A 14,899-nucleotide genomic window follows, 5' to 3' on the forward strand; every position below is an offset into this window, starting at 1 on the left:
TTGTTTTATCTTTTTTAGTTCTGCAGTCATCCAAGATGCTTGTTTTCTTTTGTCCTGATTTGTTGTTTTTAGTGGTATTAGTATATCAAAAATGTCCTGGACCTGTTATGTTCCATATAGGTACCCCAATAAAGGCTCAGGTAGTCACCTAACCTTTCACCTATATTCTCCCCTACCATTACACTACATAACGGTTATCAGTACTGACCTTTTACCTAGTTACGGTAATGTCCTAAGATGACATGGGGTTTTTTCCGAAAAGCTTAATCCTCATGCATTATGCATGAGGATTCTTGGAATCACAGCAGGATAGCAGGCCTACCATCTCCTGCATAATAACTATGTATAAGGGTCATTCCTTCCGTCATCCTAGTCCGACATGACACAGCAAGGTATATACCTAGGGGGTACCACATTGGGTATATATACAGCATATGTTGCTGAGTTAGTTAGAGGAGAAAAGGACTTCCATGCTGACACACTGACGCGAGAAGCTGAGCCTCCTGCATGCAGACACTCCCGCTCGCAGTGGTCTGACACAGTCTCTCACTTCAGGTAATGGCTTTGACTTTATCCTAGAGGGATTCTTGGCTTCTACATCTATATACATGCTAGGTACACTTAGATACATCTAATTAGGGTTGCATTGTAGGAGTACGCATTTTACTGTCTTGTATTTTATATACTTGACTGTATTCATTGTTTTAGCATGATGGTAGAAATCTATCATCATTTTACTCTGTTAGTGCTTATAATCATTTATATATGTTACTGTCTAATGGTTGTTTCAGCACACCTATTTAACACTAGAATGATGCTTGTTCAATAAATGATTATTGAAAAACGTCCCCACTGTTTATTCTGTGTATCTCTCTGAGACGAAGTGAGCACGAGTGACTGAGCGAAAAGTAGCACACTGTTTCCACTATCCTGAGGGATCACGGTTGTCATGTTCAATAGTTGCCAAGAACTATTCTCTCCTTGGTATGAGGGGTTTCTAGTGGCACTGTGAGCTAGCTGGTATACAGGCCAACATACCTGGTAGGGGTGTCTAGAATCATTCTAACACCAATCATATAGTGTATGTTGTCTAAACAAGCAGATCCTATATAGGTTTATAGAAACTACATGACAGAGCCACTGAGAGAGTTTGTGAACAGTATTTATTGTGTCTAGATTTGTGTTGGATGTTATTCATGTTTCTAAGTATTCAAAATTTAGTTTGTTCCATGGTCGATATGTGGATGCATGTACCGTGGCCTTATGTGTGGTGATTTGTGCTGTTTTGTGTTGGAAATCTAGCAGATGGTAGTCCGATCATGTGATTGGAGTCATCTTTTGAAAGGTAACTAGTTCTTGATTTGCAAAAATGACATCTAGGGTATCTCCAGTGATGTGTGTGGGGTTGTGGACGATCTGATGTAGCATTAATGTTCTAGGCCAGTGATGATATTTCTTGGATGGAGCATATTGGGTTTGTCAAACCATATGTTTAGGTCACCAAGGATGCATAGGTTTGAGTGTAGTGTCATAAGGTCTGAAACTGTGTCTAGAAACATGTCTGGGAATGTTGCATTCCCAGACATGAAAATTGTAGTGGTTGTGGTCTGTCAAGAAGGACAAAGTTGCAGGAGGAGGTTGGTGGAGGGTTGCCTCTGGTGATGAGGGCTTCACAACCTTGTAAGGAAAGGTTGTCAGCTTAGGTGAGATTTATTGTTTCTTTGAATATAACAGCTAGCCCGCCTCCTCTTTTGCCTATGCTATTGTGTTGATAGCCTAGAGGAACAGCTTCATGGAATACTGGAGCCATGTTATCTACCAACCGTGATTCAGTTATCAAGACTTAGTCAAGTTGTGTGTCTGTGATTAGGTCCTAGATTTGATGCTTGTTTTAGAGAGTGATTGAGCATTTATTGGAACTAAGTCTAGAGATTGTGTTTTGGTGATGGTGTGACTTTATTTTATAGAAGAGTGAGTAGTATTCTTTGAACTAGTAGCAGGTGTATTATTAATGTTATTATTAACTGTATCAAGATAGTAACAGTGTTGGTCGTCTATATCGTGATCCTCATCCAGTAGGCTTAGGAGGCATTCTGTTGGCTCTGTGTGTGCAGGTGGTGGAGATGATGGTTGAGAGTTAATTGGTGGGCTGTGTTGTTTTTGTACAGTAGTCTTGTTGTGTAGTAGACAAGGAGATGCAAAGTTGTGAAGAGTGATATGTTGTTTATTTCGATTAAGTCTGTTTAGGGTGGAAGATGTATGGGGTGCCGCTCGTAGGCTGTCACTGCTCACATCTCACCTGGGCTTTGTTGCTGGACTCCGCGGCTCATCAAGGACCTTTCCGAGGACGCTCTGCTGACTGAAGGGTGTTTTAACTGTGAGCATATTAATCCGGGACTGCGAGGACCAGGCTGCTTGGCGGTGTTCGCAGCTGTCTCCTCTTCCCGGCCCCTCCCTCCGCAGCCTCTTAACGCCTAGCGGCCCCCGCTTCGCGGGTGCCGCTCGTAGGCTGTCACTGCTCACATCTCACCTGGGCTTTGTTGCTGGATTCCGCGGCTCATCAAGGACCTTTCCGAGGACGCTCTGCTGACTGAAGGGTGTTTTAACTGTGAGCATATTAATCCGGGACTGCGAGGACCAGGCTGCTTGGCGGTGTTCGCAGCTGTCTCCTCTTCCCGGCCCCTCCCTCCGCAGCCTCTTAACGCCTCGCGGCCCCCGCTTCGCGGGAGCCGCTCATAGGCTGTCACTGCTCACATCTCACCTGGGCTTTGTTGCTGGATTCCGCGGCTCATCAAGGACCTTTCCGAGGACGCTCTGCTGACTGAAGGGTGTTTTAACTGTGAGCATATTAATCCGGGACTGCGAGGACCAGGCTGCTTGGCGGTGTTCGCAGCTGTCTCCTCTTCCTGGCCCCTCCCTTCCTTCCCCGCTGACTTCATAGCGCAGCCCAGTTTCCGCGCGCAAGCGGGACGCGCGCGGGACGTAGCCCGGGGCGAAGCCCGGGCCAAGGGCGGGCCCGTTGTAGCCCGTTTGAGACCGAGAGAGACCGGACCGGGCCACTCCTTTTTCATCTGCGGACTAAGCCATATGTGTACATTTTAAGTTATTATACTGCATTGACTATCGACCGTGGTTATTATTCATTCACTGGTCTATTGCAGGATATATTGACGCATAACTACCACGATTGATTCACTGTGTTTTACATCACCTGAGAAATGGCATCCAAAGAGGGCAGGAATCATGTGTCCAAAGGTAATCTCACAGGCACTCTAGATCATTTTATAGTAAGAGCTAACTCGGTGATTGATCAGGGTATTGTACTCATGGAGCGCAGAGTTTCGCAGGACCTTGCCCTAGCTAGGAGATCTTCTCTGGGCCCTCTTGCAACTGCGCGTACCCCTAATGGCATTGGTGCTAGCAATACCATTCTACCCCTCACCCAATTTGTGGACGATACCTCCGACAGTGATTCCTCGAGTGGTAACGATCTCACGACAAACTCGAGAATTTTATCCCCCCCAGTGACCAGACAAGGACCGATCCTGCGTAAAAAAAGGGTCATTAATGAAGGGCTGATTTCGAAGACCAAGCCCAAATCCTCTAGGGAAGCCAGTACCAAGTTAGGGGGAGCTAAACTAGCAAAACAACGTACCATCATAGTCCCAGAGGCAGATACAGTGGCTATAGAAACCCAGGGAAGCTGTTCTCCACCCCCAGTCCTTATTCCTTCCAAGTCCTTTGGGGATCCCCTGTACAGGCACATGCTTCTTCTACCCTTTTGCCACAGACAGCTGGGGATGCAATACCATCGCAACAATTAGACTTACTGCTGCGTACCCACTTGGGACCTTTGGAATCAAGGTTGGATGGCATGGTGACTCTTCTCACTAAGCTTGAACATCAAATAAGGGGTTTAGTAGATGGTGCTAATAATAAACCACTCCCCCCATGTTCCTGTAAATGTGGTTGCATCGCTAGGGATGGGGGGGTAGTGCTTGACCCTTCCGTCGTTTGTCCAGACACTCGGCCATCCATTATTCCACCTGTCATAGTTCAGCCAGCCCCAGTTACTACACATATTCTCCCACAAGTGCAACATGAAGTTAGGTCCCCCAACGACCATCATACAGATTGTATTACTACAGGAAAGGCCCCTTCGGTCAAAGACAGTGTAAATGGGAGGTTGGAGCGGAAGCAAATTCAGGGAGATGCTTCTAGGCTTCCCCTGAGACTAGATCTGCCCCCGGAAGCAAGCCCTTACCTGGTTGTTCTTACAGTGGTTCCTGAAATTAATGACCCCAGCACTGAAGATTTTCCCAACCTGAAAAACAAGGTAATACACTGGCTTAGCACTCATAGGCCTTTGCCTCCGTATGCTAGATGCGAGATCATTATGGTCAGAAGGGTGAGTTGGGTGTGGTGCAACCCTAAAAATATACCTGGCGATTGCGTCATAGTTAATTTTCGGGACGCTAGGACAGCAGATTATATCTGTAATTGGGATATTTCTCGCTTAGATACAAAAATTGGGGTGCGCCCTCTCTCCTACTTCTATCCCAATGAACAACTGAGAACAGAAGAAACTGGCTGGACCTATATCCCGCACTTGCATAGGGGAGGTGGTGGGAAACCAAGGCAAGCCCCCTACGACTTAAAATGGTCCTATCCCCTATGCTCAAATAGGTTCAGTTGCCTTGATCAGGTTGACTGACTGGCTAGGCATAATCATGTAGCACTGGGTTCATTGGGTGGTAGTATTATAGGCTCAGAGCCTATTGAGTTAACAAGGGAAAGGATCTTGCCACCCTGCAACCAGGGGAGCCCCTCTACCCCCATAGGGATTATTAGTAGTGTCCCCCTAGAGAATTCTACATTGACCTCTGTTCCCCAGCAACTACCAGTCATTCCAGAAAGTGCTAGTACTGCTCCTTTTCGGTCAATTGAAACATACCAGCAGTGTGGCTCTCTCCGCCAATTGGATCCCTCACCATATTCCCCGTGCTACCCACAGCGCATGAATTTAATATCATGGAATGTGGCGGGTCTGAAAAATAAGCTAGCCTGTCCAGCATGGGGTACTTTTGTTGACACCGCTGATGTGATCCTACTCCAGGAGACCTGGGCCAGGGAGGAGGCTCATAGAGTGGGGTTTGCGGCCTATAATATCTTAGCCCGATGGGGAGGCAAGGGCCGCCCTTCTGGTGGTTTGTCAACGTGGGTCGGTGTACATCTGGGCTGTAGGGTGGAATTGATTCAGACAAACTCGGATGACATTCTATGCGTCCTTATGATATGGCCCAATTTATATAAACTGGCTCTAGTGAATGTGTATTCCCGACCTACTGCCTTGGCAAAGGAATCTAACACCATTGGGGAATTATCAGCTTTTCTTGAATCTTTAAATCGAGACATTCACTATGTGATTGCAGGAGACTTTAACTGCCATTACGAGCCTCTGCAAGGGCTGAATGAGGGGTCATTATTGGATGAAGACGAGTTTTGGGGAATTCCTCAATGTAGGTCCACTTATGCAAAGGCTTGGACCCCATTGGCCATGCAGATCATGACCCTAACCCTCCATAATTCAGTCAGGGCGGTTAATGGTCGGATGCCCTCAGATATTCCCTCCAAGTATACCTACAATAAAAAAGATCAGGAATCCCATCTAGACTACGTCATGGTTCAGACCAGGATGTGGTCAAGGATTGTGGATCTGGAGGTATGGAATAGAACGGACAGCGATCACAACGCACTGTTGTTGAAAATGGAACTGCCCAAACTTGCGAAAGCCCACATGGAACCGACCGCTGACCCAGGCCTGGTTATTTCTAACAACAGGAGGAGGGTAAAGTGGGCAACTCTGCGTGAGAGGAGGGATGCACTTTCTAGTTTATACACATCCATCCTTCCCTTGCTCAAAATGGCAAGTGATATCTGGGCCCAAGGGTTGTCCCTGGACACTTCGGCGAACCTGCTTATTGTCCATCAGGATCTGGTTGACACTCTTGCAGGTATTCTTAATCCTACCATTTCTAACAGGAAGCCCAGGACTACCTCCTCGTCTTGGTACAATGCCACATGTAGGAGATCTAAATCTGATTTGATTAACGCCATTAAAATTGGCAGTGATAGGCTAACGATCCGTGCCCTTAGGCTTGCCTATAAAGAAGTACTAAAGCAGGCAAAAATAGACTGGGACTGGGAGAGATGGGAGAACTTAGCCTCTGCACTTGCCAATAAGGAACCGAGAAGATTCTGGGCTATCGTGAACTCAGGGTGTGCGGAACCCCGTAACGCAATTGAAGTTAATTTAGATGCGGGGATGTGGGAATCCCACTTTAAATCTCTATATGCAGCAACTTCCGATCTAGATCTCCTGCCTTTTTATGCACCTCCTCCTGGGGACGCCGAGGCTCTGGAATTTTCAGTAGAGGATGTTTCCATTGCCCTTGGAAAACTAGCAATGGGCAAAGCACCAGGTATTGACAAGCTACCTGGGGATATGTTCAAAGAACAGCCAAAGATATGGGCGCCGTATTTATGCGCACTTTACAACTCCATTTTGTATGGTGCAGAGGTTCCGGGCTCGTGGCTGGGAGCGGAAATTATACCAATATATAAAAAGGGTTCGCCCCTGCTCCCCGTTAACTACAGGCCCATCAGCCTCATTGATGTCCCCCAAAAAATATTTGCACGACTTATATTAGATCGTTTGCAGGAGTGGACCGATGAGAATGAAATCCTTTCGCCATACCAGGCCGGCTTTAGAAGTAAAACATCCACCATGGATCAGATTTTCCGTTTAATTATGCTGTACTGGAAGACTGTGGTAATAGAGGGTGGCAGCCTCTATATGGTGTTTGTTGATTTACGCTCTGCGTTTGACACTGTCCCCAGGGGTAAACTTTGGGCTGTCCTACGAGATCTGGGAGTTCCCAACTCCCTATTGGGGATATTGGTGAGGTTACACACCCAGAACTTTGCACAGGTCAGGTGTGCAAGAGGAGGAGTTTTGTCTGCTAGGTTCACGGTGAGCAAGGGAGTCAGGCAAGGGTGTGTCCTGGCCCCTACCTTGTTCTGCTTATATGTAAATGGGTTGATATCTTACCTGGACGCAGTGCCTAATAACGATGCACCCAGGTTGGCAGGCAAGAAAGTTGCGGCTATAATGTTTGCTGACGACACCTTGCTTTTATCTAAGTCACCCATGGGGATCCAACGCATATTGGAAGGTTTTAACAACTTCTGCTGTGAACATGGTCTACAGATAAATGTAGACAAGACTAAATACATGATTTTTAACCCTTCTTCACACACTAGTCCACCCCCCACCTTAGACTCGGTTGCACTAGAGAGAGTTCATACATTTCAATACTTAGGTGTTACACTAAGTGAAAATCTCTCCTGGGCCCCCCATCTTGCCAAATCACAACTTAAATTGACCCAAATAGCGGGGGGAATATTAAAAATGTCAAATGCCTCCACTTATAAACCCATTAGCCCTGGCCTTGAAATTTACAAAACGAGGGCTAGAGCGGCAGCACTGTACGGTGGGGAACTTTGGGGGCATGCCGTCAGACCTGGATTGACCAAAGCAGAGAATAATTTTCTGAGGCAGTTGCTCTCGCTCCCCCAAAGTACACCTCTCTTACCGCTGAGACTCGATCTGGGCATATTCCCTATCCAGGAGGAACTAGCCATCAAACCCCTTAGGTTTTGGAGGAGGATATGGCTGACCCCCGAGCTCCTGCAGTACAGAATCGAATTACAAGAAATTCTGAGTATAGGCAAGGCAGTGCATATTCCTTGGCTCTCTTACATTAAAGATGAACTCTTGAAAATGGGCCTTATCGACATGTGGCTTAACCCAGTAACAGCCTGCAGCGAGATCTCAGGGAACCTATTTACTGAGCACTATAGATCTCGATGCTCTAATGTCTGGCTGCATGATTCACAGAATGGTACCATGGTAAAATCGTTCTTAGAGTTCAAATCTGTATACTTATTCGAAGATTATCTGGATGTAATTTTCCCTGTCATGGCCAGGAAGCTTTACATACAATGGAGGTTTGGCTCACTTCCTATAGCATGCCTTACCAGTAAATGGTCCCTGTCCAGGGACTCCCATTGTCCAGGCTGTGGTACGAACAATGAGGATGAATGCCATATTTTATTTTTCTGTCCTCTTTATAGTAGAATAAGGAAGAAGTGGATTGTACCTATCTGCAGAAATTTAGGATTCAGGAAATGTTCAGATGCACTAAGGATTTTTAAATCTGATACTGCAGGTCATATTGTGTTTGCGCTTTCGAATTATTTGTATGCTAAAAGGAGTTTTATAATTGCAAATAGTGGCTAGTAGCTCTGGTGTACACTTGATCATGAAATTGTAGTTACTGTTTTATTACTGTATTTTACATTGTATATATTATTTTATGTGCTCTTTTATGGCTGAAATATTGCTGAAATAAAGATTCTTGATGATGTAGTGGTTGTGGTCTGTCAAGAAGGACAAAGTTGCAGGAGGAGGTTGGTGGAGGGTTGCCTCTGGTGATGAGGGCTTCACAACCTTGTAAGGAAAGGTTGTCAGCTTAGGTGAGATTTATTGTTTCTTTGAATATAACAGCTAGCCCGCCTCCTCTTTTGCCTATGCTATTGTGTTGATAGCCTAGAGGAACAGCTTCATGGAATACTGGAGCCATGTTATCTACCAACCATGATTCAGTTATCAAGACTTAGTCAAGTTGTGTGTCTGTGATTAGGTCCTAGATTTGATGCTTGTTTTAGAGAGTGATTGAGCATTTATTGGAACTAAGTCTAGAGATTGTGTTTTGGTGATGGTGTGACTTTATTTTATAGAAGAGTGAGTAGTATTCTTTGAACTAGTAGCAGGTGTATTATTAATGTTATTATTAACTGTATCAAGATAGTAACAGTGTTGGTCGTCTATATCGTGATCCTCATCCAGTAGGCTTAGGAGGCATTCTGTTGGCTCTGTGTGTGCAGGTGGTGGAGATGATGGTTGAGAGTTAATTGGTGGGCTGTGTTGTTTTTGTACCGTAGTCTTGTTGTGTAGTAGACAAGGAGATGCAAAGTTGTGAAGAGTGATATGTTGTTTATTTCGATTAAGTCTGTTTAGGGTGGAAGATGTATGGGTGAGGCATGGTGGTGGAGCATGTGGATCATATTTTAAGACTAAATTGTGCAATGGATGAGAGGCGGCTGAATGAGTGTTGTGTTGGGGTGTTTGTGGTAGGTGTTGCTGAAGATAGAAGAATTTGGAGTAATGTTGGTTTGGGATCTGTATTTTTTGTGTAGTTAGGGTGGGAGTGTATTTTGTGATGGAATGTAGTACGAAATTGTGTGTGTGAGAGATGTTGATGTGCTGGTGTGAGTATTATGTTTTGTTTTTGTGGAGTAGTGAGATGAGATATTGATGAATACATTTCTGTGAAGGATATGGATGTAAAGTACTGTGGAAGTTGTATGATAAGGGAGGTGGTGATGTGCATTGGGGGAGAGTTTATGTGGTGTGTGAGATGAGATGGACAGCGGTTGTGAGAGTATTAGATGTGGTAGCAGGAAGAGGTAATATGTATGGTGGAGTGGAGTGTAAGGATTGTTTGGTTGTGTTTTTATTTTATAAAAAGAGGAAGAGGGTGTTGTTGGTGGATGATATGAGAAAGAATTGAGTATAGGGTTAGTAGTGATGGAAAGGGGTCTGTTAGGTGTAAGTAGAGCATAGAGCTGGTGTTTTGTATGAACAGGAAATGTATGTTCGAAGGGATTCAGATTATGTATAATTTGGGTTTGTGTTGTGTTGGAGATTTGTGGATTTGATAGTCTTATAGGACAGAGTGATGGTATGTGTGAAGGTGAAGGTGCCATTGTGTGGTAGTAGGGGTAGAAGTGTGTATATATGTGCTTTGTGGGGTAGAATTTGCATGTTGTAAATGAGCAGTGTGTGGTTGCTGAGATTGTGTTTGTATGTTTGAGGATGTGAATGGTGTAAGGTAGTTGCTAGGTAATGCAAAAAGGCTGCATTTCTGTCCCTAGGCCCGGTCCGAACAGCCCCAAACAGGCTACTGCCCTTGTCTTCCCTGCCCTGAGCCTTGATGCCCTGGCTGCGACACCCAGACCCCTAAGGCTCAATTGCTCTAGGTCAGGTGACCTTGCTGCAATGGAAACCTTTGACTTATCCCTAACCAGTCAGAATCCTAGTCCTATACCCTAGAGTCAATGGGAGGCCTGGTCCTATTAATCAATAACATTTTGAGAGAGGAGGGGTCTGGCCTGCTCAGATACCTCAGGGCCAATCACTAAAGTATAAACTGATGTGCAAGGTACAAGGGAGTGCTCCTGAAATCAGAATCTCCTTGGATACAGACAGGCGCAATACACACTTGTAGGTCCTGTTGAACCCTAATACTGTCCTGTTCAACTCTGCAGGTAAGGCCCAAATCTAAAGCCACTAAAATAGTGCTTTTTGTGCAGTTAAATAAATAACTTTCTCAAGCCAAAAAGGAGTGCTAAATACACTTACCAAACACACTTTGAACTGAAAAACAGATTAAGCAGTCTTTTAAATACACTCTGGTTAGGCTTAGGTGTGTATTTTGCCTTTTCGGCTTGTACAAAAAAGAGAGGGGTTGCCTTCTTGTGGCTTTAGCACACTTTAGGGAAAAACCAGGAGAAAAATGTAAATAGTCATAGTAGAAAAAAACTCATTTTAAAAGTTCAAATTGCACAGAAACCAAGATGTAAATTTAAACTGTCATGGGTAGAAGAAAAGAGCACTTTTAAATCTTCAAACTACATAGCACAAAGTATGTGTTCTTATCAACTTCCTTTGTCCTTGCTCGCATATAACAAGCCTGCCATTGCAGCCTGTGTGGTCATTTTTAAACTACCATTTTGACCTGACAAACTAATATTTTTGCCACGTCTAATTCTTCCTTTCTCATACGTATAAGATACTCTAGGGTGGTCCTAAAAGAGCCCATAGGGCAAAGTGTGTTGTATTTGAAAACTTGGACATATAATTAAGTTTTACATGCTCTGATCGTGAAAAACTGTGAAATTAGTTTTTCACTGTTGCAAGGCTTATCTCTCCCATAGGATAACATTAAGTTACCTTATTACATTTAATAATTGAAAACTTTTGATTGGGAGCAGGTAGGAAAGTCAAGTTTAGTGTCAGAGGAATTGTAATTTAAAATCCTTTTTAATTGTAAACTCAGGGCCCGATTCACAGAACTAACTTACGACAAAATCCTAAATTTACTACTTTTGGTATTCACGAAGGCATATAGTAGTCCTAAATTAGGATTTTGTCTTAAATTAGGATTTTGTCTTAAATTGCAATTTTGTCCTAAATCAGGATTTTGTCTTAAATTAGAATTTTGTATTAAGTTAGGATAAGTTAGGATTTTGTCTTAAATTACGATTTTGTCCTAAATTAGTATTTTGTCTTAAAGTAGGATTTTGTCTTAAATTAGGATTTTGTCTTAAATTAGGATTTTGTCTTAAATTAAACTTAAGTTTAACTTAAGTTTGTCTTAAGTTTAAATTAAGAAAAATCCTAATTTAAGACAAAATCCTAATTTAGGACAAAATCCTAATTTAAGACAAAAACCTAATTTAGGACAAAATCTTAATTTAGGACACAATGCTAATTTAAGACAAAATCCTAATTTAGGACCAAATCCTAATTTAAGACAAAATCCTAATTTACGAAAAATCCTAATTTAAGACAAAATCCTAATTTAAGACCACTAAATGCCTTCTGTGAATACCAAAAGTAGTAAGTTGAGGATTTTGTCGTAAGTTAGTTCTGTGAATCGGCCCCCATAATTTTAAGTCACAATTTCAAAAGTGCCACTTTTCGAAATTTGCATTGGAAGTGGGCAGAAAGGAGCTCTGCCAGCACAACTGCCAACGTCATTGCAACCAACTCAGAGCGACACAAAACCCTGCAAAGCCTTGTTACACAGCTGCCAGCTTCATTGGACCCAACACAGAGCGACCCAAAGCCCCGCAAAGCCTTTTTGCGTGTCTGCCAGCTTCATCTGAATCAATGCAAAGCGACACAATGACCCACAAAGATTCACAGCACTGCACAAAGACACAAAGCCTTGCCACACAGCTTCATCAGTACCAATGACGGACGATGTGAAGCCTCATAAAGCAATGCTGCGCAGACCACGCACCAAAGACATAAGTTGCAATCCTCAGTGGACCAAACTTGGTCTTGTAGCCAGCCTGCGCTCCATTCCAGTCGGCCTGACCCTGTGACTGTGTCCCAGTCCAGTGCAACCATTTAACCTCAGTTGGCGCTTTGCGCTTCTTTTAGATTTCTTTTATCTAAATCTTTAACATTGCATATCTCCAGTTCTAGTAACTGGATTTTTGTCATTTTGATCCCCAATAATTTATTAAATTGTCTTCTATTTTTCTAAATTGGTTTTGAATTTTTCTTGTGTTGTGTTTTCACTTTATGACTGTTTGTATGCTGCATAAACACTTTACACATTGCTGTTAAGTTACGCCTGACTGCGTTTGTGCCAAGCTACCAGAGGGTAAAGCACAGGTTAATTTATAGATTTTTGTGGTTCATCCTGACAGCGATTGTGGCTATTGCTTAAGAAAGGCTCATATCCTCCTCAGCCAACCCAATTTTTCACAGGTTCCTCGAGTTTGACTGAGGGCCTTCCCTGATTCACATGAAAGGGTACCCAGAAAGAGGATGCACTGTAATTAGATAGCAATGATGAGTGACCCTCCAACATTGGGCTCCTTATGAGTTGAAAAGAGTGGTATCCCTGTGGGAGGTACTGCATCACACATTTTGAGTTCACCAGATGTGGAATCGTACTTGGTGTCTCCCTCGCGGTTTCTATACAGAAGGAGAAATTTCTGTGCATAAACAGGGATAATACCAGAACTATGCATGACGTGAAGTGCCCACTTGTTCCAGACCCCCCATGTTTGTTTGTATTCTGGGCTCAAAAAGTAATTATTGCGTGGAGCAGGGATGGAATTACAGTTTGAAATTGGTGAGCCTGACCTCAGAATTTTGAGACCCAAGGGGCGTGCAACTTGTAATCTGTATACTTAATTCCGTATTGCACTTTCTGATTTCACATGGATTTTGGGAAGTGGTAGTTGAGCTCAGGTTAGTATCTCTGAGGTGTTGCACATTTTTGTAAACATGCTGATAAAAGAATCATTTTAGAATCATGTGCCAAGGGCCCATTTTTTTTTTAATCATTATGTTATGTTATGTCATGTCATGTCATGTCTAGGGGTGAGCGGCATTTGCTGAGTTTTACTCTGTGGAATTCCACAGCGTTGCATGAATACTGTGAATGGGTAAAAATGGTCACGTTGTGCTGATTTTAAGCGTCGGGGGCTTGTTACACGCTGAAAAGTCAGCTTGAATGGCACAACACAGCATGCCAGAGGGCGCTGCACCTGGAGTTGGTTTTGCTGCTGCTCGAGTTGATTTTCTACTAGAACACCAGCTTTTTCACTGCAAAAGGTCATGAACGCCTACGTTGGCAAAATTTCACTGGGTGCCCTCCTAGTGCCCAAACATCGCGCTAGGGGAAGCCAATTCTCACCCGCCAACTTACTGTTGGCGAACTGCTTGGGAGAAAAAACTGCGCCTTGTGACGGTTCCCGGAATTTGGCTGGGTTACATGCAGAATGCAGAGCGGCCAAATCTCTGCCAGCGGAGCGGGATTTATCACCATCCTTAGTCATTTCATGTCATGGTATGTTATGTCATGTGATGTTGTGTTATGTGTTGGATGGCATGCATATCACCCAGGAGGGTATTCTGGTGCCTAAAGAAGTAGACATGCCAGAGGCTGGCTGTGGCCGAGTTGAAAAGCAAGGTTTTGAATTTCTTGCAAAACTCAAGGACAGAGCTAATGACTCTGATATACAAGAGGAGGTTGTTCCAGGCTTTAGGAGCTAGGTACACGAAAGCCTGATATCTAGCTCTCCGGATGTGGGGGATGTGAGCTAGCAGGAGGCGGGCCAATGTAGAGATTTCTGATCAGAGTGTGTAAGCTGATGCAGTTGTTGAAGTAGGTGGGGCATTTGAAGACAACTCTTTTGTGTACTTGGAGCCATTGTAGGTGTTTGAGGTGGGTAGTGATGTGTGAGCAGGGCTGAGTTGGAGCGTGAGTCTGGCTGCTGCGGTTTGGATGACCTGAAGACATTTAGGGGGATATGTACAAGAACTGCTGCTAACTAACGCTGACGCTAGATAGCAGTACTTTTTTTAACGCGGCCTATAACCAAAAACTATCACCCTGTTAGTGATGTATTTACAATACGTCGCTACATGGCGATAGTTTCAGGTAGCCGTGGTGAAAACTGCCATTTACACTAGCGTGAAGGCAATACAAATTCTTGTGTTAGCGGGCAAAAACTGACGAAAGGCCAATTTGCGGGCAAAGCACTCACGTTAGTCAGCCCAACGTCACTCTTTTTGCCTCTAGAGCCAAAAATAGCCTATAAGTCTACCTTCAATGAAAAATAGGAAACAAAACCAATGGAATGCAGATTGAAGCAGCCAGGGCAATGTGTAGAACAGATCAACAACTCCCTCATGCCCCCCAACAGCCAAGATGACCAGCCAGAGTCCCAGGGAAAGAGGAAATCCAGGGCTACAATCATGAAAAGAGGCGCATCGCTGGGCAAAACCAGTGATGCATCACTTATCATTGCGCACTCCTTGCAACACCAAGGCATCCAAAACCTTGAAAGCACGGACAGTCCCCGGGGCCTGGAGGCCTTGCTGGGCCTGCGTCTGGGCCCCGGAGAGGGATGCGGAGGTGCTGTGGAGTTTCTGGGCCGTGGTGATAGACATTGAGGTGTCGCGATC

This window comes from Triturus cristatus, chromosome 5_2 (genome assembly GCF_964204655.1).
Source record: "Triturus cristatus chromosome 5_2, aTriCri1.1, whole genome shotgun sequence".
Taxonomy (NCBI): domain Eukaryota; kingdom Metazoa; phylum Chordata; class Amphibia; order Caudata; family Salamandridae; genus Triturus; species Triturus cristatus.